Source organism: Manacus vitellinus, unplaced genomic scaffold, assembly GCF_001715985.3.
Source record: "Manacus vitellinus isolate BGI_N305 unplaced genomic scaffold, ASM171598v3 scaffold_34_pilon, whole genome shotgun sequence".
Lineage (NCBI taxonomy): Eukaryota > Metazoa > Chordata > Aves > Passeriformes > Pipridae > Manacus > Manacus vitellinus.
In genome coordinates this window covers 3,179,289-3,204,814 of record NW_021940488.1, presented here as the reverse complement: position 1 = coordinate 3,204,814, position 25,526 = coordinate 3,179,289, and positions in this window count along the sequence as shown.

Below are 25,526 nucleotides of genomic sequence, written 5' to 3'. Positions count from 1 at the left end.
GGCTCTATCTCACAGAGTCATAAGAACATAAGCTCACTCATTTCTATACTTAAAACTAAGTTTCAGTATTAATTTTCCTGGTCTGTACCTGTGGCACAGGACTGCCAATAATAGCCATACACGCATGAACTGATCAGATAAAGCACAGCCATGTGTTGAAATAAAAACAATATGTATCAGGTCAAAATATCTGGAAAGAGAAGGACGTTTTGACTTTGTAGATCTCTTTCATGCTCCTCTGAGCTACAGCCATGCTTTTCCAAAAGAAAGAAAAATACATTTTATTAGATTTATATATGTACAAGAATATATATATACACCTACACATAAAAGTATTTTTCTTGTATTTTTCTCCTGGAAGTGCATACATTTGTACATATATGTACATGCACACAAACACAGACATGAACACCATTCAAAATGTATGCATTTAAATATCTGCGATTCTAAATTGGACCTGCAGATAAAGTACATGGTCAGCCTTACCTATTTCAATTTCACTTCTTCCTAGGAGAATTAAAAACATACAATTACTTCCCCAACTGCAGCTTCCAGGAGCTACCACATCAAGTCAGACAATCTGACCTGAATGTAAACCATTCAACTCAATTCAACAAACCATCATGTTTCCTTTCAGGTAGATTCAGTCTGAAATTAAATATTGAGCTTGTTTTCCCAACTGGAAAGCAAAACTTTGCAAAAGAATTGAAACATTAAGAATCAAAATTTCTACTTTGCAGACTTTTGTGTGTTCAGCTTATTGAGGCCACATTCATTTTTCATTAAAAGCCTTAATCAGATCTAGTCAAAAGCCACTCCCTGATCAATCAGTATGAACAGGAACTGCTGGCTTACTTCATTTCACCTTGGAGCCCAAGGACAGAACCTGACAATTTTTCCCTGCCCTGAGATCTTCAAGCCTGAGCACATATGATCAAGGCTTATATAGTTCATTTGCAACCAGTTCCATAGAGCTAACACACACACACCCCAAAATCAGAATGAAATTAGAGTGTTACGAATGGATGGTCAGATTCCCGGGGCCCCAAGATGACTTCTTAAAAAGACACTGTGATATGGGATTTTAGCAGATTGTACCCTGCAAAGAAGGCACATGCAATTCCCACTGCAGAGAAAGAGTGAAGTGTTTACCATTCCATCCTGACCATATCCTATGTCAATATATTAAACGTGCTTAATTCTCACATGAAGGGACTGGCACATTAGAGCACTGTCAAGACACTTAGTTGTAGCCTTCTCTCTTTCTGATGAAAAAGGAAAACTATATTTGGAGAGAAAAGATTGAATTGGTATCTTCAGAAGAATAGAACTGTTAATACCATCCAAAAATTTTCACCATGGTAAAGAAATTACAGGTTTCACTGAGAGAACATTGCTGCTGGTTCACTGAATATTATTTGGTGCCAAGTGGCACAGTCAGCAACTGTCGTAATTCCTCATACACAGTTGGGATGAGTGGTTAAAATGGAAATTTAATAACCTGTTTAACTCTTTGACTCTGCACAGGAGTGCTTTACCAGCAGTCAAAGCAGTCCCAGCACAGGGCCAGTACTGACTCGTGATTGGAGAACGCAATGAAAGAGTCGCTTTCTGTCATTTTATCAAAACAGGTACCTGGGACTGGAAGACTTTACTTACTTTTTATAAGGACTGTAACTATGACTCAAAGGTGTACTATCCCAGAAAAAAAAGAGGGACTGTGACCCATGGTATCATTAGACTGCTTTGCACTAAGAAGCGTTCCGTGTGTAAATGCTTCTCACTTTGACCATCCAAAGCTTTATCATAGATAAGCATATCATAGACCTCACTAACCACAGATGGTCAGCATTGGTTGTAATTAAAACAAAAAAAAAGTTGATGAGTCTTACTTTACAAGTTTATCTTGCCCAGGAAAAGAGATTTTTCTCAGAATTATAGATCTGTATAGCTTGTAAAAGACCTCTGGAGGTCATCTGGTCCAACACCCTGCTCACAGTAGGGTGAACTCAAAGCTATTTGATTAGCTGAATTACAAACAGCTCCAAGGATGGAGATTTCACAACCTCCTCAGGACACCTGCTCTGGAACTTAAATACCTTACTGAAAAAAAAAAAACAAACAAACCAAAACTAAAACTAATATCTAACTGGAGTTTCCTGTATTGCTCTTCGTGCCCTTTATCTCTCTCCTTTCTTGCCAGTCAGGCCCCAGCCTCTGGCCCAGGTCTCTGGGTTTGCCTTTGCTGAACTTCACGATATTGATACTATAAAATATTCTTTGCATATGCTGAAGAAAAAATAACTGATGATTATAAGAAGAGTGGAGTTTTAAAGGTAGTCATTGTTCAAAAGTAGTTAGATGGTTAATATCAGATATCTTCAAGTTTCTAAAGAATAATTCACCTAAAATATTTGATATGTAATACCAAGGTCAACTGAAAGTGAGAGTTTTCAAGTGCTCTGAGAAACAGACTGATTTTTTCACTGTAGAGTTATGTTTCCAGCCACTTATATTTTTCTGAACGATTTTTTTCTGAATTATATATTCTGTCTCCTCTTTTCCTGTTCATGAATTACTGCAGAAAATCTGAACACTGTCAAGTGAGAGGTTGGTAAAAATAAATTAACTTCTTCAGTTATAAGAAAATAATTACTTTTTACCTTTATTCGAATGAAATATGCTGGAAGAAAAAAATCTTTAACCATGAGTAAATGCACCCTACAGCTGAGCTGGGATTGGATGAGCTATGATCATTGAAAACTGAATATATAACACGTTACACAGTGCTAGATCTCCATGTAACACATTTCATTGGTGGATGACCTGGCCTAATTTTCAGAATGAAGAGTGGTTATGTGTGTTTATCTGTATTGCAACAGTACATACCAGAACTGCAGCCACACAGAAGGATGTGTCATCACCAGAATCCTGTTGTGCTAAATACCACTTACACAAGACAAAGACTGTCTCTGCCTCAAACAACTTGCATCTAGGATCAGGACAAAGGAAAACACAGAGAAATATTAAACAATTTCTAAGACCAGTAAGCTGAAAAAATCAAAAATTAATAACATATTAAGAGAGATTAGGTTCCCTATCAGTGAATCAAATTTCCAAGGTCAAAGTCTTCTGATAGTGGAGAATACATGTGAAACTCACTGGCCAAACAGAATTTTTAACACCCCAGTCCACACGGAGAATGAATATCAGTTTTATCAGTTCCATTTATCTTAAATGCCAGAACTATGATTTACTGATTTAGGAGCACTAACCCTGCAGATAGTTACGTGTTGCCATAGGCCCTAACTTCCTTTCCTAGCTCCTTGTTTTGTATTTTAAGACCTTGCAAATGATGCATAACTAGATATTTTTAAAGTGCTGCAAAATTAATTGCATTAAAATTAAGAAATATGAGGATTAAAGTGGTATCTGTCACCTGAATTTCATATCCCTGCTTGATTGCATTGTAAAAGTCTTAATTATACTGCTCCATGTTGTACAGATTTGTACCTCTCACATATGGTAGGAATGGTCCCTGGGAACATGTCACTGATTCGCAGCAAAAGAAGCAGTTGCCCATAACACTTTGGTTTGGTTTGTCATTCACACTGGGAGGTGTAAACTGAAGCAGGAATCAAGAAGGTCTTCTGAGTAAGACAACTGAAATCTGTCCCACTAAATTACATTTTATCCCTGCATCTGTCACAGACACTCTCATGTGTTCACTAATTACAAGTTTCTCATTAAATGCCCGACTCAAGACTCTGCTGTGTCGTCAAAGCTGATCATTCACAGGGGAAACTGAAGTCAGTAAAAACCATATCTTCAATCTGAAAAATTGTCACAGTAAGTGTTCTGATAGAAGTCTAGCTCCAGACATCTTGAAGTAGGCATCCAAGACTGAGACATTTCAGACCTAAAATTGTTCTGTACCTCAGTTTCCCCTCCGTAAAAACAAGCCGATATTTTTAGAGTTGCAGTATTAAGCAAATAAATTTATCATTGTTCAACAGTCGAGATCACATGACACAGTATTCTGCCTTCAAGGAAGGCAAATTAGAGTAAATATTGTATTAAATCACACTGTGATATTAATAAAACATATTAAATAGCTTCTCACTAAGTAAGCATAAATTTGGAACAACAAAAAAATAAACAGAATACCTCAAAGAATGTATGCATAAGGGTCTTGTTCAGCACTAATGTTTAGAGAAAATCTTAATTTTTTTGCTTTTTTTTTATGCTCAAGGTACTTGATCTTGCAGCAAGCACATTCCTTTTTACACAAGACAGATTAAAATTTTAGTATTTAAATTTCAGGTAATCCCATTCAGTTACATCACTGAGTGAATGACAAATACAGAATAACTTCTACACTTATCAATAATCAATTGATAAGTGATAGTGCCAGCAAATTTGAAACTGTTTTTTTTCTTCATCTTTAGATTAGGACAAACTCACAATTGCACCTTATCAGTAACACCTTGTAAACCTAAGAATTCTAAATAAATCACTTCACTCGATTTAGGATTTCTTGTCTCATGAGATTGCTACTTTTTAAAGCTCTTATCACTGGGATAGAATACAGACATCAATTCTGCCAGAAAAGTGAGCGTATGGTTTTATTTTCACAGGAACTTAGCTGTTCCTGATGCGCATTTAAGCAGGCACAAATAATCACTCTGAGATGCAAAGACAATTGCACTGGTTAAACCAAAGGTAGAAATTTTTATTTATGTGTCTGTTTCTATATTGAGTAACAAGAAAGCCTGTAGCTTTGGGGTAAAGGGAACTTTTGTGCACTAATAACACTAGAAGATTTTTAGAGACTGAATTTCCATCAGCTTATGAAAAAGTAGTCTTTCATATACCAGAACTATTTGTGGTTTGCTTGTCTATGGTAGATTGGCTTCAATCCAGCTCATCAACTTGCCTTTTAGTGATAATTTCCTTATGATTAAGCCTTTACTCACTTGTTGTACAGACTACTTAACATTTAAAATGAAATTTAATTGAAAAGGTTGCTTCTGTGGTTCAGACACATTTTTCTTTTTTCAGATTACTAATTACTCTAGGGGAAATCCTTCCTCCACTGACTACTGAACGTTGAAGAGAACAGTGGAGGACTAACCAGAAATATCCATCTCATTCCAAAGTTAATCAAGCCCTATGATCCAAACATAAACTTTCAGACTGAGCTATCACAGGTTAAGCTGCTATATCTGTGCTCAAATACAACTGATGCATCTTTATGGACAGGTATTACTAGAAATAATTAAAACTAAACTCTTGGATGGAAGATGGCTGATTGCAAAACTGTGTTTCTGCTGATCATAGACTGGCAAAATCATTAGAAAATCAACCAAGGGTTTATGATTAAAATTGTGAGACTTTTTTGATAATAGGTGATGACTTACTAGATTGAACGAAACTGTCAACATGAAAATTTTTTTTTGCCAGGAGGGAGGTCCATTTTTAAATTGTGAAAAAATAATAACCAGATGGGAAAGATGAAGGCTAAGCTTGTAAAGAAAAGGTACTGTTGAATTCTCAAAGGCGAGGAGGAGGATCAATCACAATACGTGTGTAGGAGCATCCTAAGAGGGGTTGGAAAACGACCTTAACAAGCAAAAAGGGGTTTCTGGGTTTTAAAAAAGTTATGTTCTATGGACAATCCTCCTGCTGACCTGTGGTATGACACTTTGGTACAAGGCTTCCTTTTCTCTCAAAAACTTTAATCGTAGCTGCACTCAAATTATTATTCTTTAGTGTATGGAGCAGAGCTGTGAACACACGTGTGGTTCTGCAGGGGACTTTCACACTCAAAAACTTTTTAAAGCAATAAGCAATTTAGCTAATTGTATTTGCACAATTTTCAGTAATATATATAGATGAAAAGCACTGATAGTTTCAGTATAGGGAAAAAAACAAAGCCTTGGGGTTTAGAGAATATAGGAATATTGCATATTAGGGATGCAGGCCACAGAATGCATGGAGTTACAGATTTTACTGTTCAGGAGATGGATTCACTGGGGCTACTAGATCTGGGTGCTATAACCATGTATTCACCATGTATTATGAGATGCAAAGTGCTTGGAAATCCCCAGTGGAAGCATTGAAAGTTCATTTTGCAGATTCAAAAGACCTTATATATCTCCTTCACCCAACTTTTATTGCAGAAGGGTGGATATCACATGTGTGATATCACCGTCCACTGTTACAACACCAAGGATTCAGCAGGGCCTGACTTCTTATTCAAACTGGCAGATGGAAATCCATAGTAGGACCAAGTTTCCTTTTTTATTCTCTTGACAAAGGAGGAAAGCAATGCAAATGAATAGTTAATCCCAAAAGCCCAATATGCATTTATAAATAGCAAATTTGCCTTTCAGTCACAGTCAGAGGGTAATTAAGGGCATCTTAAAAGGGGTCAGTAAGAAAGTAAAGTTGAATCAACAACTGATGGGAACTATCTTTCCCTATTATTTATAGAAAAATGCCACATGAACAAATTAGGTAAAAGGAGTCTTACTCAGAGTAACCAAATATCTATTAGACAGCCACACTTGATAAAAACTAATATATTTCTTCAGTGATCAGAACTTTCACATTTGTTTGTTGCCGCCTCTCAGTGATCAGTGTGACTTCCTTGAGCATCATTTCTACTGCTCTTTGAATTGTTATAGAACATTTTACAATTTTAATCTTTCTGCAATATGAAAAAAAATATCGTCATCTTTTTATTATAAAAGGATTATAAATGAACAGTTCAATATGAGAGGCCAGATTTCTCTGGAGGCAGGGCTCTGGCAAGTGCCAGATGCTTTTTTATTCTGTTCTTTTACTTATTCTAGGATGATCAAAAATTCAACAAATACTAGTAAGCATTTTGGCACTAAAATGTACCTGAAAATCCAAATATTGCCAGTTCCTTTCTTGATAAAGATTGATAAATCTTTGCTTGGAAATCCTTTGAAGACATAATTTTCTGTAGCTTCTCCATTGTTTCCTCATTCTTTGAAGCAGAACTAGTAAGGCTCCAAGTGTTTTTTTCTTCCATTCATGTGAGTATTCAGTTTCTTTTACAGTCAGGAGATTAAAAGTGAAAAAAAAACAACTTACAAAGAGAAGGAAAACAACTCGAGTAATATTTTCCAATACTGACAGGGAAAAGGAGCATTTGGGTCTACATATGGTTGGGGCTTTTTTCATAATTTCTGTTCTCACTTTCTTCAAGCCGTTTTTAAAAAAATAAATACTATACAAACATTACATGTCTACTAGATGTCAGTATTAATTGTTTCTTCCAGCAGAAACAAGATTTAAAGAGTAAAAACATTAAGCATATACTTCCAAATTAAAGAAGGACCTCGGAAATTACTACATTAAAATTGACAATATAACTGCAATGTTGAAATTGTTGTCTGAAGTTTTTGTTTTCCCTCAGGAATTTAATGCCTATGACTTTAAATGACAATTTAAATCTCTTCCTTATATATGTAACCTGCTATTTTGTCTTGTAGTTAAAAGTTTTTCACTTTGTATTAACAAGGGTATGCATAACAGAAGTGAAAGGTCTGATTAATACTACTATCAGGAGTGTGTGCTAATCTCTTCTATCCAGAGAAGTTGTAGGTTATTTCCAAGCTGATGTCATTTATAGAAAAAAAGCATTTTTTTAAAATCCTGACATGATTGGGAAATTTATAATCTAAAATACACCCTCCCTGTTAAGGTGGGTTTTTTCTGCAGATTATTCTGTCTGGGCCTTTTTGCCCCTTTCGTTCTGTGAAATACTTCAGGACCCCGTTGATAGGCATAGCATAAGTGAAAGGTAAAAATTGTGTTGTCAAAGCAGGACATACAAATATTAGTGCTTCAGAAGTTTATATACTTAGAAGAGGTAAATCACAGTCATATGTGTGTATTGCCTAATAGAAATTATTACTGTCCTGACAACCAGCCACAGTACTTATTTGTGCTATTAAAAACAAACAAAAAAAAAATCACCTTTCACACCACACGGTCACCTCAGCCAGCTCTGGAAAGAGACAGGGGAAATGTTCCTGAGCTGAGAATCAGCACCATTCCATCACACCTCAAAAAAGGAGGGAAAGCCCGAGGTCAAGCTTATATAGAGCTCCTGGAGCCACAGGTGTGGGTGGAGGCCCCAGGTGAGGCCAGTCAGCAGTTTCATGGCTTATTAGTGCACTCAGGGCCCTGATAATGAGACTGGTGAGTCAGAATGAGCACAGCCATGCCAGACTATGGGTTCTTGATTTTACCAGTGCAGAAGTACAAACTAAATACTGACCTGACTATCCCCAGCTAGAGCAAGACAAAAAATCAATCATTCCTAACCGAAGACACACTCAGAGGAACCACAAAAGACAGTTCTTGAATTCAAGACTAATACTTCTATAAGCAGCAACTTCTGATTTCTCTGTGAAAAGCTTATCACAGAACCACAGAAACGAGGAGATGGATGGATTTAAAGACATGATATAGTCCGTTTACCTGCACCAAATGCTGTAGAACTGAAGTCCTAACAGCTGATCTTAAAAATTTCGAGTAATGGTTTTATAAAGGCATATGCCTTCATAAAGGTATGCCTTTATAAAGGTACAGGCCCTGTGGGGAAATATTTTGGGGGGGGGGTGGGTTTTTCAATTCAAAGAGTTTACGTCAGCTAATTGGAGTCTATTGTTTCTTATCCTGTCAATCAAGAACACAGAGAACAGATTCTTTCTTTTCCTCTTTCTGTTAGCTTCTTCTGGTTTTCGAGATTGATCAGTCACCACTATCATTTCTTTCCCGACTATACAACTCCAGGTCTTTCAAGCTTTCCTCATAGGTCACATGTTTTAAGAGATGGACCACTCTTGTTGTTTATTTCTAAATTTTCTCCAATTGTTCTGTATTGTTCATGAAGCATGAGTAGTGAAAGAAATACTCTGGTTGCTGAATGCATGCTAATACACCACAAAGTTGACTTTCAAGGCACAACCTGACATTCGTCTGTATTGCATTGCACCCTTCTCCAGATTTTTTGTCAAGTTTACCAGGAGTGCTTTGAATTGCAGTTTTGTCTTCTAGTGTAGTTGGTGTTATCTGTAAATTTAGGAGTCATACTCCCTACTTTTTCATCATGGACACTAATGAAAACGTATTCTCCTCTTCTGGTGATGAATCACTAATTAATATTCTGTAAGAACAGTTTTCCAACCAGCTTTGCACTCTATAGCAGTTTCATCTAGACTGTTTTTCTACAGTTTGTTTATGAAAGTGTCAAAATACATAAAATGAGGCATTTTTCCTAGCAAAGAAAATATTTACCTTTGTGAATGAAACTACTTGACACAATTTGTTCGTAATGATTCTATACAGGTAGGTGTTTATAAATTCTTTGCTCATCACTTGTTTCAGTATTTTTTGATAATAAAAGATAAGAGTCTATAACTCCTTATATTCCCTTTGTGATGTGCCTCCTCTCCTGCAGACTTTCTGAGTGTCACTTGTTTTTTTTCAAAAGTATACAAAGATAACTGTGAAGGACTTTGAGGCCATAACACTTTTCCTCAAAGTGTTTAGTGAGGAATTCCACCGAGCCACTCTTTAGTGAGGAATTCCACTTTTCCAATTTGAAAAATGCATGTTTTAGTAGCCCTCAATCCCACATTCCACTGTTTTCAAGCTCACTTCAAGACTTCCAAGTTAAAGGAAGTCAGTCAGGTTCCCTATTGTATTCACTGAATTCACTGAAATGCTTTACCTCTTGAATGAAACACAGTCTCTGCAGGGAATCAAAACAGACTGACATGAGGAAGCATAAAATAACTTCACATCCTTCCTTTTGTTAAATATGTTAAACCCATCTGCCAGGCTTTTAGATGTCCATTTTCTAGACAACGGTGGGGTTTTTTGGGAGAGGCAAAATAAAGAAAATACGCCTTTAACAACAATACCTAAAACAAAGTATTATCATCTAGAAAAAAGTCATTTGAAAGCCAAGGACTTTGACTTTTCAATGTCATGGTTTTTCCATTCCCAGTAGAGGCAAACATGCCTACCTGTGATCTAGAAGGATAAAAGTTAAAAACCCCTCTAGACAAACGAGAAACTTGATGCTTATCTTCCTGCTATAAGCTGGAACATCATTAACAAATTTCCATCTCTAGGTCTGAATAGTCACCTTGAAGCAAAGGCTGAGTAGAAATGAGTGCCTGGAATACTTTTCTGGGATAAACATTCTCGTCACCAGTTTACCAGCTACGTCTGCACTCAGAGCTTCCACATACAACGAGTCACTCTCGAGGTGCTTCAACTGCACTCCAGGATCACTTGCAGGGTTTGGGGCTTTTTGAGGAAAAGTAGATACACTGAAAAAACAGGAGCTGGTGTGCTCTGATATGCTTCAGTTCACTCCTGATCATCCAGATTTTCAGTCTGGTTTCTCAATAGACTAAGATTGCAGCAAGCAGCTTGGAGGTCATCTGCTAAGATTCAACCTTTCAATGCAACTTGATGTGCTCTGTATTTGAGACACATTTTCTTTACCTGATTTTAGCTTTTAGAGCTAATGTACTAGTTTACTTCTTGGAACAAAAAAAACATCTCCATCTTCTTAAAAGTGCCAAAATGGCAATCTCAAAGGCTGCTTTAAACAGCACTATTTTGACTGCTCTTTCTACTTCTCTCTTCCATGTATCTCCTGTAGCATTCACACTTGTTGTTGAACTCTGAAAATTCTTCAGAAGCCAAATCAGATCATTGATAAAGATATTATATCTCCAGTGTTGTTCCCAGTACTGACCCTGGGAACACCACTTGTGACCAAACACCAACTGGATTTAGCTCTGTTCCCCACCACTCTCTGGGCCCAGCCTTCTAGATAGTTTTTAACCCAGTGAAGGGTACACCTCTCCAAGTCATGAGCAGCCAGTTTCCCCAGGAGAATGCTGTGGGAGACAGTGTCAAAGGTTTTGCTACCATCCAGGTAGCCACATCCACAGCTTTTCCTCATCCACTAAGGGGGTCACCTTCTCAGAGAAGGCCATAAAGTTGGTCAAGCAGGACCTGTCTTTCACAAACAATGCTGACTGGGTCTGACCCCGTGGTTGTCCTGCACATGCTGCATGATCACACTCAAGATGATCTGCTCCATGACTTTCTCCAGCACTGAGGTCAGGCTGACAGCCCTATAGCTCCACATATCCTCCTCCTTCTGATCCTTCTTGTAGACGGGTGTCGTATTTGCTAACTTGCAGTCAACTGGGACATTCCCAGGTTAACCAGGACTGCTGGTAAATGACTGAAAGCATGTTGGATAAACAAGACAAGAAGCCAAGAGGGGTGAAACCATAAAAAATTTTGTCTTTTTTGCCTTCTGATGAAGAGGGATGGGTTTGGAATAAAAGGAAAGAAGAAGGTACATTCATTAATTTTTTTAATCTCTGGGCATTTGACATCTCTTGACAATGAGGAAAGAAGTATTAAAGTCAGAAGTGTTACATGGAAGTGGTATCATTCCCCCACATTGTGGAGTGCAGTACACCCCAGACTGGGGTAGAGGGAACATGAATGAGTGCCAGAATGAGTACATCAGCAGATGCACATGTAGGATGATAAAGTCTTGATCTTCACAATAGAGCTGAGGTCAGAGATGTGCTGAGATGCAGAAATTCACTTTCAAGCACTCTTTTAGAATTACCCTTGCTCAGTGGGAATCCCCACTTACTGCACAAAATCAACTGAGAATTGCCAGGATGAATCATAGTAGCGTCCAACCTGCCCTAACCAAAACTAGAGATGTTGGGTTCCAGACATCTTGGGCCTAAAATCACTAAAAAATATGCTACTTTCTAAGTCACAGCTCTCTTTTGCCATTATTTTTGCATGTATTTCAAGTCCACTCTGTGTAAGCCAAGTTGCTTTGTTATAGCTCTAAGACTGCAGTAATAGCAAAGGGATACATTTATTTGTAAATATTCATCAAATTAATAATTCTTTTTTAAATTGTTGCCTGTAGTTTGGTGGCAAACTTGATTTTGATTTTTTTTTTCTCTTTGTGGCAAAAGCACAAAGGTTCACAAAATTAACGTAAGCAAATATCAAGAGATGAAAAAATATAATGAATCAGTATGATCACTGAACAATATTCATATACTTCAGACAGTAAAATATCTCTACTCTGAGACATGAGAAACAGCTGGAATTATCAGGGAACTTAATGTCATGTAGGTGTCCAGAGGAAATAATGGTTCTCTTATGGTCACCACCTTCTCTCTCTGTCTGTGATTTAGTGGTCTTCAAATACAAAAAAATTACTAATTACACGTGCAGGTCCCAAGAAAGAAACAGATTACCAAGCCAAAAATGAGATGTAAATGGTCTTTAGGTAACAGCATTTCTCAGGTGTTTGTTACAAGGAATCTAAAAAATTATTTCACCATCTTCTCCTGTGCACCACAGTGACCTCCACGAATCCTGCAGAAATTCAGGCTCTGATCCTACAAACAGAAATAATCCAGTTTAAACTTTTGAACAGTCCCATTAGGTTTGCTGAAATTACTCTTTCACATGAAGCCAAGCACTGTTATCAGGACTTCTGTGATCAGAGGAAAGTTTCCAAAGCTCATTAAAGTATTTGTCAAGGCAGCAGGTTGCTGAGTAAGACTCTGCCAGGGCACTAGGAATGAAACTGAGATGTAGGACACTTCTTGTCATGTTGAGGAGAACTCCACAGGCACTGAATGTTGCTGAAATACCTCATGTTTTATCTGGACATGCTCCTGGAATAAAATAATTTGAAGTGTATTTGAGGAAATAAAAACGAATTAATAAAAAAAAGTTGTAAGAACACAGACAAACAGGCATCATTACTTTTGCTACACTCAATGTTTTACAATGAGAGAATAGATGCACTCTCCTTGGACATATTAGGCAAACCAGTTGCCAATTCTGTGTGCCCAACCAATATCATGGACTTACAGCCTTAGCAAAAATGAAGGGAAGGCGTCACTTTGTGGGAGCAGAAGACAAGTTTGGAAGCTCACAATTCCCCTGTGGTAAGAATCCTGAGTAATTTCATGTTAGTACATGAAGTTTCAGGATGAAAGGTGTGAAAATGAGAGGGTTTAGATTTTCCTTGTAACGTTCCCAAAAGAAATATTGAACAAACCCCACAATGATTTTTTTAAATGAGATTCTCAGCTTAAAATGACTGTCAGCCACTGCAAAAATCAGATTCATTTTCTGAACAGAAACATGGAGAAGGGACATTTGTCTAAGACTCTTTCAGCTCAGACTAGTTTGTCATTTTTGGACCTGATTTTTAATTTTGAATAAAAGATATTGCTTGAGTTCCAAGTTTACTTAAAATTCAGAAAAAATTTTGTTTTAAATTATGAGATTTTCTACTTCAAATAGAGAAATCTGCCTTCAAATCATTTCTCTAGCTTTTGAGTCATTGGCTAATCCAAAATAAGCAATAGTTGCATGCAACAAAAAGTAAGGTTGCACAAGATTTTCTATTGAATTTAACAGTATGTTTTCACAATGTCTCTGAGTAAGTGCATGTATCATGCCAAGGTACGTATATGACATATATCTCTTTATTCTTAGAAACAGTTCATATTTTCTTTCTTCGTACACTGGATCCAGCTTTCACTGAAGTAAATTCACACTGAAGCAAGTGATGTCTTCCGTGGATACAACGTTATGATATGTATGTGGTACCAGTATGAATAAATCCATTAATTCTCTTCAATAAATCTTTATTAATTTTACATAATATTCAAACAAAATAAATACTGCTATTTCTGTGGTACGTGCCCTGTGGGCTTCAATATTAAGAAAATAAGACATTAGTTAATATGTGCTTGAATAACCAACTATGTTTAAGAATCCACTCAATTAAGAAGCTAACAATTACTCGTTGTTAACGCCACATTATACCCTGCAAGAAAATTGGCTTCCTCCTCCATCAGTGTTGCATCTAATTATGTATTCCAGATGACAATATAGAATTTCTTTCTATTTATTTTATATGATTTCTAAGCAAATCTGTTCTAACGAAAAAGTCTGGAAAACTCATATTTCTTTAAAAAAAAAAACAATGGGAGCATGTTCACCAAAGAGAAAGTTTTATTTTTGTGGGTTTAAATTAAATATCACACCTGAACTTGATATTTAATTGACAAATTAAGTTACCCAGTGCCCTACTCCCCCAGGAGGAACTGAGCATCCTAAATTTGCATTGATGTAATTGACTGGAATGAAACATCTTTCATTTTCCAAGCCCTTGTAGGTCACCCTACTCCACAAGTTTTGCTGAAATCCAAGTAAGACTTTTTTTAAAATAATTACTCTTATCCTATGCATGTGCAGGCCTCAGAAGTCAGTCAGAATATAGTAATTTTGTTCCACAGCACAAATGTTGTGGTTAAAACAGTCCTGTTTTTAAAAATCTGATAAAATTAAATGGCATTTCCTGTTTGAAAGAGGGGAGAAACAGAATTTTTCAGGAGCATGCAATGCAGAAACATTCAAGTAGGTCAACTGATTTCATGGGATATGGGGTGACTTGTCTACAGTTCAGAATGTAAAAAAAAAAGTATTCCCTGCACGCCATATAAATGTGTATTGTCTTACCTATTTTTCAGGAGGTAGGAATTCAACATTAGAGTAGGCTCTTAGATGCACACCTAAATAAAGGTATAACATGTACTTCTGCAAAGCTGTGAGGAAATTCCTTCCCTATCAGCCCTCTTTTTTGCCTGTGGCTTTTCCAGACCGGGGGAGCAGACAAGTGGGCAGTAAATTCAGTGTACTAACTTTAAACAGAGCTGATCGTGACAAGCCTTTCAGAGCTCAGATATGGTTATGATAATTTGGACATCTTCATATAAATATCCACAGAAAGTTTTGATGTCTAGACTGAGATAAATCCTCTTACTTTGCACTCCATAAATAAGAAACTCATCACTTAACTGCAATCACTGCCTGCCAAGGATGCCCTCACCTTGCCAGAGGATGTCCAGCCTCTCTCCTTATTTGCCTTTGGCAAATAGAGATCATTGCAGGTACATTTACTCAGATGACACATCTGAGCCAGTTGTAAATAAAGCTGCAAATTGATAAATTCTGTGTAGGAGCTTTCATAAATGGATTTCAGATGCTTTCTTTATATTTTTTAACCTTGGAATCTAACAAACTTATTTAGATCATGTCACAGTAAATTCAAGTATTTATCTGCAATATAATATGTTAAAAATAAAGCACTTTTGTAAAGTAAATACAGAGCCAAAAACTAGTAGAGTAACACCACAAACATTTTGCAATTGTGTTTTTGTTGCTAAAGCTGGTAATCAGTACTGAATCTTGATCACTATACCTGTATAGCCCCCTGCTTGAGGAGGTTGCTGAAGTTACTGCACTTCACTGGACTTTTCTGATTTACCAGTGACTTGGCCTAGGCTTTGGGAATAGGATTCACCTGAAAAAATGTAGTGCCTAGCGTAAGTAGACCTGACCATCTGAGATAAAGGTATACATTTTCTGTATAGTCATGGAGAAAAATAGGTCTTTTAGGGTACAAATCATCTCAATCTAAAGTAGAAATCCAAGCCAGGTCAGATGAACTGTGTCCAAAAAAGTCTGTTTTCTTCTCACAGACCTTTCAGAGAATCCGGTGTAACTAACACAGACACAGTTGTCAGTACCATGGAAGTCTATCTTATAAGAGATTAATTCCTGGTCAAAGGTCTAAACCTGCTTGCATTCAGGTCCAATGGGGCTTCAGAATTGCCCTGCTCCTGTAGAAAATCCCATGTCCATTAAAATGATCATCCCTGGAACATCTATGGCAACAAGGATTCCATTAATAGACTTGTTCACATACACATGCAGCAAGTCTCAAGCAAGGACTGTCCTTCCTTGGTTCTAGTTTTCATATGAAGTAGTTAAACTCTGCCCTATGCCTGGTACCACTTGTTGGGATTTTCAAACATCTGGAAATCTCAGAGTTCACCACCTGCAGCAGCAGGGCAAATAAATTACTATACAAATGGCTATCAAGCACCTAAACCAGTAAAATTAGGTCAGCAGCAAAGGTAAGATAAAGGCATGTAGTATGACATACAGGAGACAAAAATACATGTACCTTGACAAGCTGGTTTTTAGGATTCTTTTTTGAATATCTGTTTCTTTCCAAGCGCCCAGGCAACATACATTAGGCACAAAAGTCTATGCAATATGGTAAATAGTGTGTCTGTAAGTAAATGAACACACATAATTATACAGGAATTAAATAAAATCTAAAACTAGAAAGAGTGCGTAAGTTCATGAATAAGTGAAAGTACACAAAGTAAGGTATATGTAAACTTATCTTGTGTCCTATGAATCATTCTTGACATACAACTGTAACGGCAGCCTTCATTAGAAAGGGGAACAGCAAAAACTTCTAAGAAATGAAGTAGGAATGCTTCCTAACGTTCAGTGGTTTGGCATTCTTTGTTAAGAAGGTGAAGAAAGCATAAACAGAGCCTGCATGCATTTCATGAGTCACTTCAGAAATTAAAATTTTGTGTATGAAGCTATGTCACTTGAAAAAGAGGATATGATATGCATGTGGTGGGCATGAAAATAGAGTATACACTCCTTGTTGCTAGTTGTGGGCTCTGCTTTTTAAATCCTCATCTTTCAAAGGCTGAAACTTCAGAGAAAGAGGTAACATTTGATACCTGAAGGTTTTCATTTTAAACTAGAATGTAAACACATCCTATAAAAAGGAAGATAATGCAGTTTTAGGGACTCAGGAAATAAGTGTGTGTGTCTGTGTTACAGATCTACCGATCCTCTAGCTGATGTTTCTTACTTTTCCTGAAAATTATTCACAGATACATTTAGTATTCTGAGAAGGGCACGCAGTCATCTGACGGCCATGGACTGGGGCAGAGAGGGAAGGGATGGATCCCTATGTAAGTACACACTTACAATGACCACATTCAATCTCCAATAGCAGACTGAGCTACATCTTTACAGCAAAGTCCTAAAAGGAATGGGCTGCTATTTGAAATCAGCTTCCTCATCCCAAACTACCTTCCCTCAGGCTGAGGGGTTTTATAGGTACTGATGTGTGTCATCTCCTCCAACTGGAGCATCCCTTTCCATCTCACCAGCTCTGCTTTGGCAGCAAACTTTCTAGCCAGATGAGTGCGGTTGTGCTCACTAAAAAGAACTGGAAATTCATAGCAATTTATCTCTTTGTAACATCAAATGCACAGCAACATAGGTGTCTGATGTTTTAAATTACTAGAAGGGAATATTTCCCACTAAGTTTCGCTTGTGCTCAGTTGTCAACTACTGCATGGAGCTGAAGGGACAGAGGGAAATGCTTTGGCTGATACCAGATCTTCCTTGTTCTGCTCTGTCACCTGTTATTCCTGCAGGGTAAGAGAATGCGGGGAAAGGGAGGACAAGATAAAAAAAATAAAGTTGTGTGTAGGTATCTTTTGCTGGGCAGAATGCAGCACTGAAGAGTTGTTTTCCTTAGCAAACTTGGACTTAAGAATTCTGCAGTAACTTCATACTCCCAGTTTTTACCCAGGGAAGTTTGCAAGCCCCTACAGTTGCACACAAACAAACTGAGAACATGATCCTAAAATGCAGAGCACATGAAGGGACAGGAAAACCTGTTTCACCATTTCTAAATCGATGTGCTGGCATCTTGCTTCTGACTGACATGTTTGGCACTTGCAGACATCACATAGAGTTGGTCAAGAATCCAGCAACATAGTGCAATTTTATGATGATCACAGGCCTCACGGAAACATATCTGTTTAAAAAGACTTTCACTAAACAGGGAGCAGCATTCCCTGTGGTTTCCTGCCACCTCATCTCTCCGCCATGAGCTTCACTCACTGAGGCTTGTGGCCCCAGACTATTGCTTCCCTCCTACTAGGACTACCCCAGGACCAAACTGCCCTAAATTAAAGTAGGACTTTTAAGACACCTTAGTAAAAACTCCAGCAGCTCTGTAGGAGCTAGAACCTAGGTCCCCTCCATGCCTCACTATGCAGTTTTATGGATTTTTTTGCTGAACCCAGACTTTCTCTGTCTGCTGGGCCTTGGACTTCATAGCAGGGATGTGCACTGAGGGGCTTTCCAACCACCCCTGTGTACCAGAGCCTCTCCCAGAGTCCAAGTTCCTACCCACAGTCTAATGGCTGCTGGGACAGCCCCTGTTAGCCCAGACCTCTAATTGCATTGCACTTGCAGAATCTCACCTCCAGCTTCACTTTACAGGGGGAAATCCTGTGTGCCTTTGTCAGCCGTGTTCGGGCTGATGAGAAAGCTTGAAACAATACATCATTCACAGAAGCAAGGCCTACGTGGATACAGATATACTCTGCTGCACTGTCCCACTGCTAGCCAGTTTGTTAGGTATAATGCTACTTCCCTGCTCGTGTGTTTGCTGTTGAGGCAGGCTCTGGTCTGGGGTAATTTTCTTTGTTTTTCCCCGGTTCCAGAAATGCAGAAGGATCCTACCACTAACAGACAGAAGTGTAATTCTAGTTAACAACAACAGGACTGGCCATGTGAAGAAGTGCTCCTCACCTGAGCAAAACCACAGACTATCCAGTCCTTAGTGCTACCATGTCCTTCTTTAAAAGCAGCACATGCTGTTACAAATGCAGCTGTAACTTTTCTTGGTGTGGAACTGTGTTGCTCTCTTTCGAACAAGACATATATTCCTTTATCCCTCCTTCTAACAGAGAAGAAATCAGTTGAGGCTGTGACTCAAAGTAAAACTGTTGGCCCCATTGAAGACCACAGCCTCTCCTTTGAAGACCATGTTAGCTGTGACTTAATAACACAGTTTTTAGGCACATAATTACTAGTTGATTCCCCAAGATAACCTGATGCTGGCAACACGTGCTGTCAGATTCTTGAGACTTGATTATTCTAGTTCTTCCATTATCACTTACAGAAGGCTGTGAGTAGGAGCCCTCTCAAATGTAACACCCTGCCCTCCCTGCAGCCAAAGCTTCCAGGGTGTCAATCCAAACAAGGGATATCCCACTTTTCCTTTCTTCTAAAAACCTAAATAAAAGTGTAGTTATAGTGATATTGGTTATAGTGAGATCTTCCCTACCCAATGGTTTTCTGCCCCCACCTACAACTTAGTTTTGTGTGACATCTATTCTGCCTAAAGTCCTCTCTCAGAGGTGTGTTTCCTCGCTGAAACCAGCCCTCTCCACTTATGTGTTGCTTTTGTTTTACTTACCTATTCATACATTTCTGAATGCAGAGTGCTTATAACTAATGAGAATTTTTAATGACTGTGATTCAGCAGATTAGTTATGGATTAAATTATTAGTTGTTATTATTGCTACTATTGTTGTTATTAATAAGCCTTATTGATATTTATTAATAGGCCTTACTGACATTTAAAGAGAAAATGCAATTTTGTAACAATTTATAAAGTTATTCAGTTTTTCTGGAAACACACAAGAGCATAGAATACATCCAAATGTGTAATTTTTTTATTCAACATCTCTCTCTCTAGCATAAAAATACTTATTACCATATTACTAAGCAATCTTTTTGCTATTATTAATCCCATGTCTCTGTAGTACCAACCAGTGTTGTCATTAAGGGCATTCTGGGAAGGAAGTACTCATCACTGACAAAAAAAACACAAAATCCCATGTACTTTACAGAAAGAAAGATCATTGATTGAAGAAGACCAACTTCTTCAGAAATTTCTGAACTTGTGTGTAGCCTGTAAAAATTCCCCACCCACGTTATTCTCTTTGAAGCACACTCTCACAGAGCTGCTCCTTCCATTTCTTGCCATAAAACTGTCAGCTGAGTGTTTCATGTTGTGATACAGCTCTCTGTGTTACAGGAAATCGACCTAAGTAGTTTTCCTGTGAGTATAAAAGAAGTAGATAAAATGCATTAACCCATTCAATACATGATATATTTACACACTTGTAACTTTGCATGCCTTAGACCAAAGAAAAACAGTCTCGGTGGGAAACAGCAGTGGTTGTGGGGAGGGTTTTTTTTTCCTTTATGAACATTTTTATCGACTCATTGGGTAATTTATTTATCCACAAAAGGTATGTGTGGGTGTTTGCATAAGTGGCCCTTCTTTATAACATTGCTGTTTCTAGCAGCTGCAAAATAATTATTTTCATATGAATATACTCTTTCAGCCTAGAAAATTAACATCTATTTTTCTTCTTGATTTGGCAGCCCAGTATGTTGCTGAAGCAGAGCTGTGCCATGAACTCAGACTCAGCTCTAAATTCTCAAAGTGTGGTAAATATTTCTGATTTAGTTCTTGCTGAGTCTCTTGCTGGATTGTTTAAGATGTGGATACTGCAAGAGATTAGGAGCTGTGAATAAGGAAATGCAAGTTCATAATCGTTATCTAAATTTCCCTGGACATCCAGACAAAGAGAAAGTCTGGAGCTGTAACAAGGATATCTTGCACTGTGGAATTCTTAATAATTCCTAATGTTCTGTAGATAATGGTTTATCAAAAAACACATTCTCCTAGAAGTATCCTAATATTTCACACGAACAAAATTTGCAGTACAAATGGGAGAAGACAGCACAGAGGTCCTCAGCTTAAACCATAATAAGAGGTGAGCAGGGATCATAAACTCAAGATTCAAACCCCAAAACCTGTAGCAGTAACTTCATCTATCAGAATTTTTTGTCATCTACCTACGAATTTTGCATTCTTCTCCAAAAAATCCTTTATCTGTGGTATATTCTACCAGAACTCTGCTGTTGGAACCACTGAATAATACTAGGTTGAAAAGAACTTCAATTACAAGATCACCTTATCTCACTGCATCTGACCATACTGCAAAGAGAGTAAACAAAACCATTGAAGAGACACACAGATGCAGGTCAGAAAGGAACAGCATGAGAACCATCTTCAAAAGCAAAATGGGTCATATTTCAGGGAAAGGATTTTTGACCTTCCAGTGGCACTCAAAAAAAGTTGCAGATAACCCCTAACAGAGATAAAATATTGCCAACTCTTCTCTTTTGTGGAAACAAGAGGCTTGCCTAGCCTTTCTTTTGCTTGGTACTCAGTCTTATATTCTTCATAAATTCTGAACTACAACTTCTTCCTGTTCTGCTTCCCACTCTCTTGCTGATGATACACCACCATGTACTTTTGGAATATAATCATAATTTTTTAGTAAATTCAAACAGCTAATGTTTATTGTTGGACTCAGCTGTCCCTTAGTCCAATTTCACATTTAAACCCACTTATGTGGGGAAAGGTACAAATGAGAGAATATATAATTTCTTTCACAGGGTCAACCTGGCTTATGCAAAAAACCTCTCCATGTTTACAGCTCTCAGAAATACAAACTTCTGAAATAATAAATTCCACAGACTGACAGTTTTCTTCAGCCTAAGTGATCTCAATAATCTGTAAAAATGTTCTTCTGATTCCCAAAAATGTAATTCTGATTTTCAGGAGGAAATAAGAACTGAAGGATTTGATATCATATCTGTGCTTGGGGGCACTTATGTGTGATGTACACATTTTTCTGCATATCTTATATTAAAATCATGTAAGTACTGCCCTGACTATTCAGGGTACTTATTCTCAAATGCCACGCAAGGAAGTCAGGTAGCACACAAGGAAGTTCCACAACACTGGAGGCAGTTAGAGTTTTCTGTTTTCCCCTTCTCTGTGAAAGTGCAAGTGCAACAGTTGGGTTAGGATGAGAGAAAAATTTCTCTTTTAATTTTGGGTCTAAGTTTATCTGTTATCCCAACTAAGACCCCTACAGGATGTTTTAGCTTGGTGAGGGACTTAAGGGGTTTGTGAAGGTCATTTCTCCAAGTTGGAGCTGTGTTGTCCCTTCAGCCTGTGCCTATCAAGGCTGAGCGTAAAAAAAAAAAAAAAAAAAAAGAAGAAATATAAAACTTCCCTGCTTAATGTTACATATGTCTTTCTGTAAGCTTAAACATTGACTAAACACACTTCTGTGGTGATTAACTTCCTCAGTCATATTTTCATTTCCTAATGTAATTGTAGACTATATTAGATAGCTGAACAGGAAAGTTCCAAGAAGTTCCTAAGGAGCCATGAGGAGACACATGCAAATTCGATTTTTCTCAACTCTGCTACAAAAACACCTTTTGTCATTTCATTACTTAGAGAGTACTCCCATCCCCCTGCTCCTTTTTCCTCCTGCCAAACCTAGCAAAGATTTCTCTTCCAGCTGTCATATATTGTCCCCTAACTGGTATCTCTGAAGGGAGGGAGGCTGAAGAGGATTACAGAAGCTGTACTGACAGGGAGCACTGCCAGGAGCCAGCCATGGCCCTGTGCTCCTCATCAGCTCCTGGCCCCTGCTTCTTCCTCTGCCCTTGTCCCTGCCCCTGGAAAGGCCCCGAAGCACCACCAAGGCTGCTCTGTAAAGCACCTGTGCACAGCCAGGGCTGCTCTGCATCAAGTGATGACTGAGTACCAATTCATGTTTTATTGCCTTCCTTCCTAGAAACAAGGTGGACAAAGCAGGGATGCTAAACATAATGAAAAATAAAGGACTATCTCACAGTCTGCTAGCAATTAAAAGTACTGAAAGCCTGGTTCTCCCTCAAGAGTAAAAGGCTGTAATATAGAAAATATCCAGAAAATATGCAAGCTCCAGCTGTAAGCTGAGAAAGCTGAAAATGACACTAGGATACATATCCAAACATTATTCTTTGATGGCTCAATACAACTCAAAGCACTTAGAAATTACACTCAGTATTTAGGCATTATTAAATGTATTTTTAATTATACCTGAGTTCTATTCAGTCACACTTAGACTTATCCAGGATGCATTAAAAAGTGTACTTTATGAGCATAGACCATTCTACCGTGTAAATATAATCTCAGAGGCAGTTCACAATAACTGTGAACTGCTCATTCCCCTTTTGTATTAGAGTCCTCCCTCCTACTTCCAGTTTTCATTGCTTTCCAGGACTGAGTCTTTCCCTTTAAGAAGTAGGAGGAAGTTTCCCCTAGGATGCAGCTTCTAAAGCAGCTCTCTCCATCAGTGCCGTGTCCTTCCAGGGCCTTGAGCACAGGGGCTCTGAAGTTCATGTTCAAATCCTGATTTCCATTTTATTCACTGGAGCACCCTCCAAGCTGCACTCCAGCATCCGTGCAGCCTTTTTATTGCTCTGGCATGTCCTGGGTTTCTCACTGTCCGTTTTGACACGAGTGGAGGAGGACCACAAGGTTTTCCTGAGCCTCCACAGCTCCTGGGACCCTGGCTCTAGCTCTAGTTCCTCAGAAAAGACCGCAAGTTCCACTGGAAGTATATCTCCAAGAACATCTTGCTTTTGTAGCAGCTTTAGAAAGGAACATCTCCATTGCACAGACAAGAAGATGGACAAGAAAGGCAAGGCACTGTTCATCAGTGTTTAAAGTTGTACCTAGGACTTAGGACCTTTGCATCAGAAAAGGAAGAGATCTGAGCAATCACATTCAGGCTCTTCTATGGCTCATCAGCACAATTTCAGTATCACAGAAAAGGTGATAGACATTTAAAGAGTAACTTGTACAGAATTTTGGTGACCACAAGAAAAGAACTGCTCTCCTGTAAAAGCAATTCAGTTTTCATTAAGACCCAGTACTGCACAATTTGAAGTGCTAGAGGCTGTTGGGCAGGAACAGAGGAGAATGGGGAGAGATGGTTTGAAAAAGCTTCAAAAATCCATCTCAAATGATGTGTTATCTAGGCAATGTGACAAAAACCAATTAAACCATATGAAATAATTTTTGGCTAACTGAAATGTTAACTTTTAGGGAACTTATGTTCAAAAAAATATCTTGCCTATTCAATGTCAAAATGTCCATGAAAGTATTAAAAGTGTACTGAAAATAAAAATTTATAGTCACCTTTTATTGCAAAGACCAATTTTAGCAATTTTGGAATTTTCAATGCAAAAAAACCTCATTAGAGGAATAAAGCAATTTATTTCAGAAAGGAGAAGCAGATGAGTCCGAACACTCTGAAGAAAATTGCAGTTAATTAAAGGAGAAGTTTGCTACATCTAGATTTTTATTACTCTTCCAGTGACCCATATTTTAAGCCTCTGAAGTTACTCCTGAACAAACTCTATCTAAAGATGGTACTTCTGTCATTAAACAGCTTTAATTAAGTCTAGCATTTTCACCTTTTCCATTGTTTATTTTCTAATAGAGCTCAAATTGTGATCTGCTTCTGTATCTGATAGATTTCATTATGAGCCTTAACCACTATCTCAAGTGAAGTTAGTATTGAGTGTTATGGGTCTGACCAATGCCATACTCAGCTCAAACTTTCCCTGACTTCCATAAGTTTTGGACTGTAGTCTATTCCTTGTATGGATGCATTGCCCTCTGTTGGTCAGGTGTATCTCACAGAGCATCACAGAAGACAGGAAACCCAATGATCTTTACTTTGTCAGCCAGGAGATTTATGTTTCTATGTCAACTGGACAACTAGAAACACTTTAGGAGTTTAAAAATACATGGCATACTTGCAGGGACCTTTTTTTTTTTTTAATTACCCTAAAAGGCTTTTTTCTTACATTCTTGCAAGGCATTATTGCTTTGCATCTCAGAGCAACCACTGGAAACATATTTTTATGCCTGAAAATACAAAGAGTGTTTATCCTCTCCTAGCAAATTATGGGAGTGTGCTCGAGTGCAGAACCACAGTGACAATTCCTGTAAGGTGTAAAAAAGAGTTAGGTAGGGAGTGAAACCCAGAGGAGCAGGAATAGAGTTTGGGAGAGGCTCAGCAAGGCCCTGGGCCACAGGAATGCTACCAGACCACTTTACAGCGTCCATTGATCTGGGCATTTGAAGCTGCTTTCCTACCTGCCTTCAAATAAATGCACACACAGAACCCTAATTAGGCTACCCCTAACTAGGCATCAATGTCTAATTGACAGCTCTCCTGCTACATTACCCACATATATCGCTCTTAGCAACATTAAGATTTTATTTGCTCTTTAACCCAAAATTGTCTATTGATCAATGTATGAACTGGTGTTTTCATGCATTTAACATAATCCCTTACAAAGCAGGTCATTTTGTGAGTGGTCAAAAGAACAAAATCTCATTGCCTATAGATTTGTAATTGAGTTCCCATGTGGACTCTGTGATATTTAATAAGAGTTGAACTCCAGTTACTGTCCTTTACGCAAGTGGGAATTTTAATAAGGTATTTCCTAATCTGCACACTTGCTTTCACAAAAATTATAGGAGTTTCATATCCTCAAGATGTCATTTATCATCTGGTTTCAAATTAATCCATGATTTCTAGTTATTAGAGAGATCAACAGATATGCACACAGATATATGCACACATGCCAAGTCATTCTGTAAGTCTCATCTCCTTAGGAATATAGGTTTCCAATTTATACTGAAATCAAGTAAAAATGCAAGTTAAAAAAAAGAATTTGAGGTAAAAAAATAAGAAATTGTCATGTTGCTG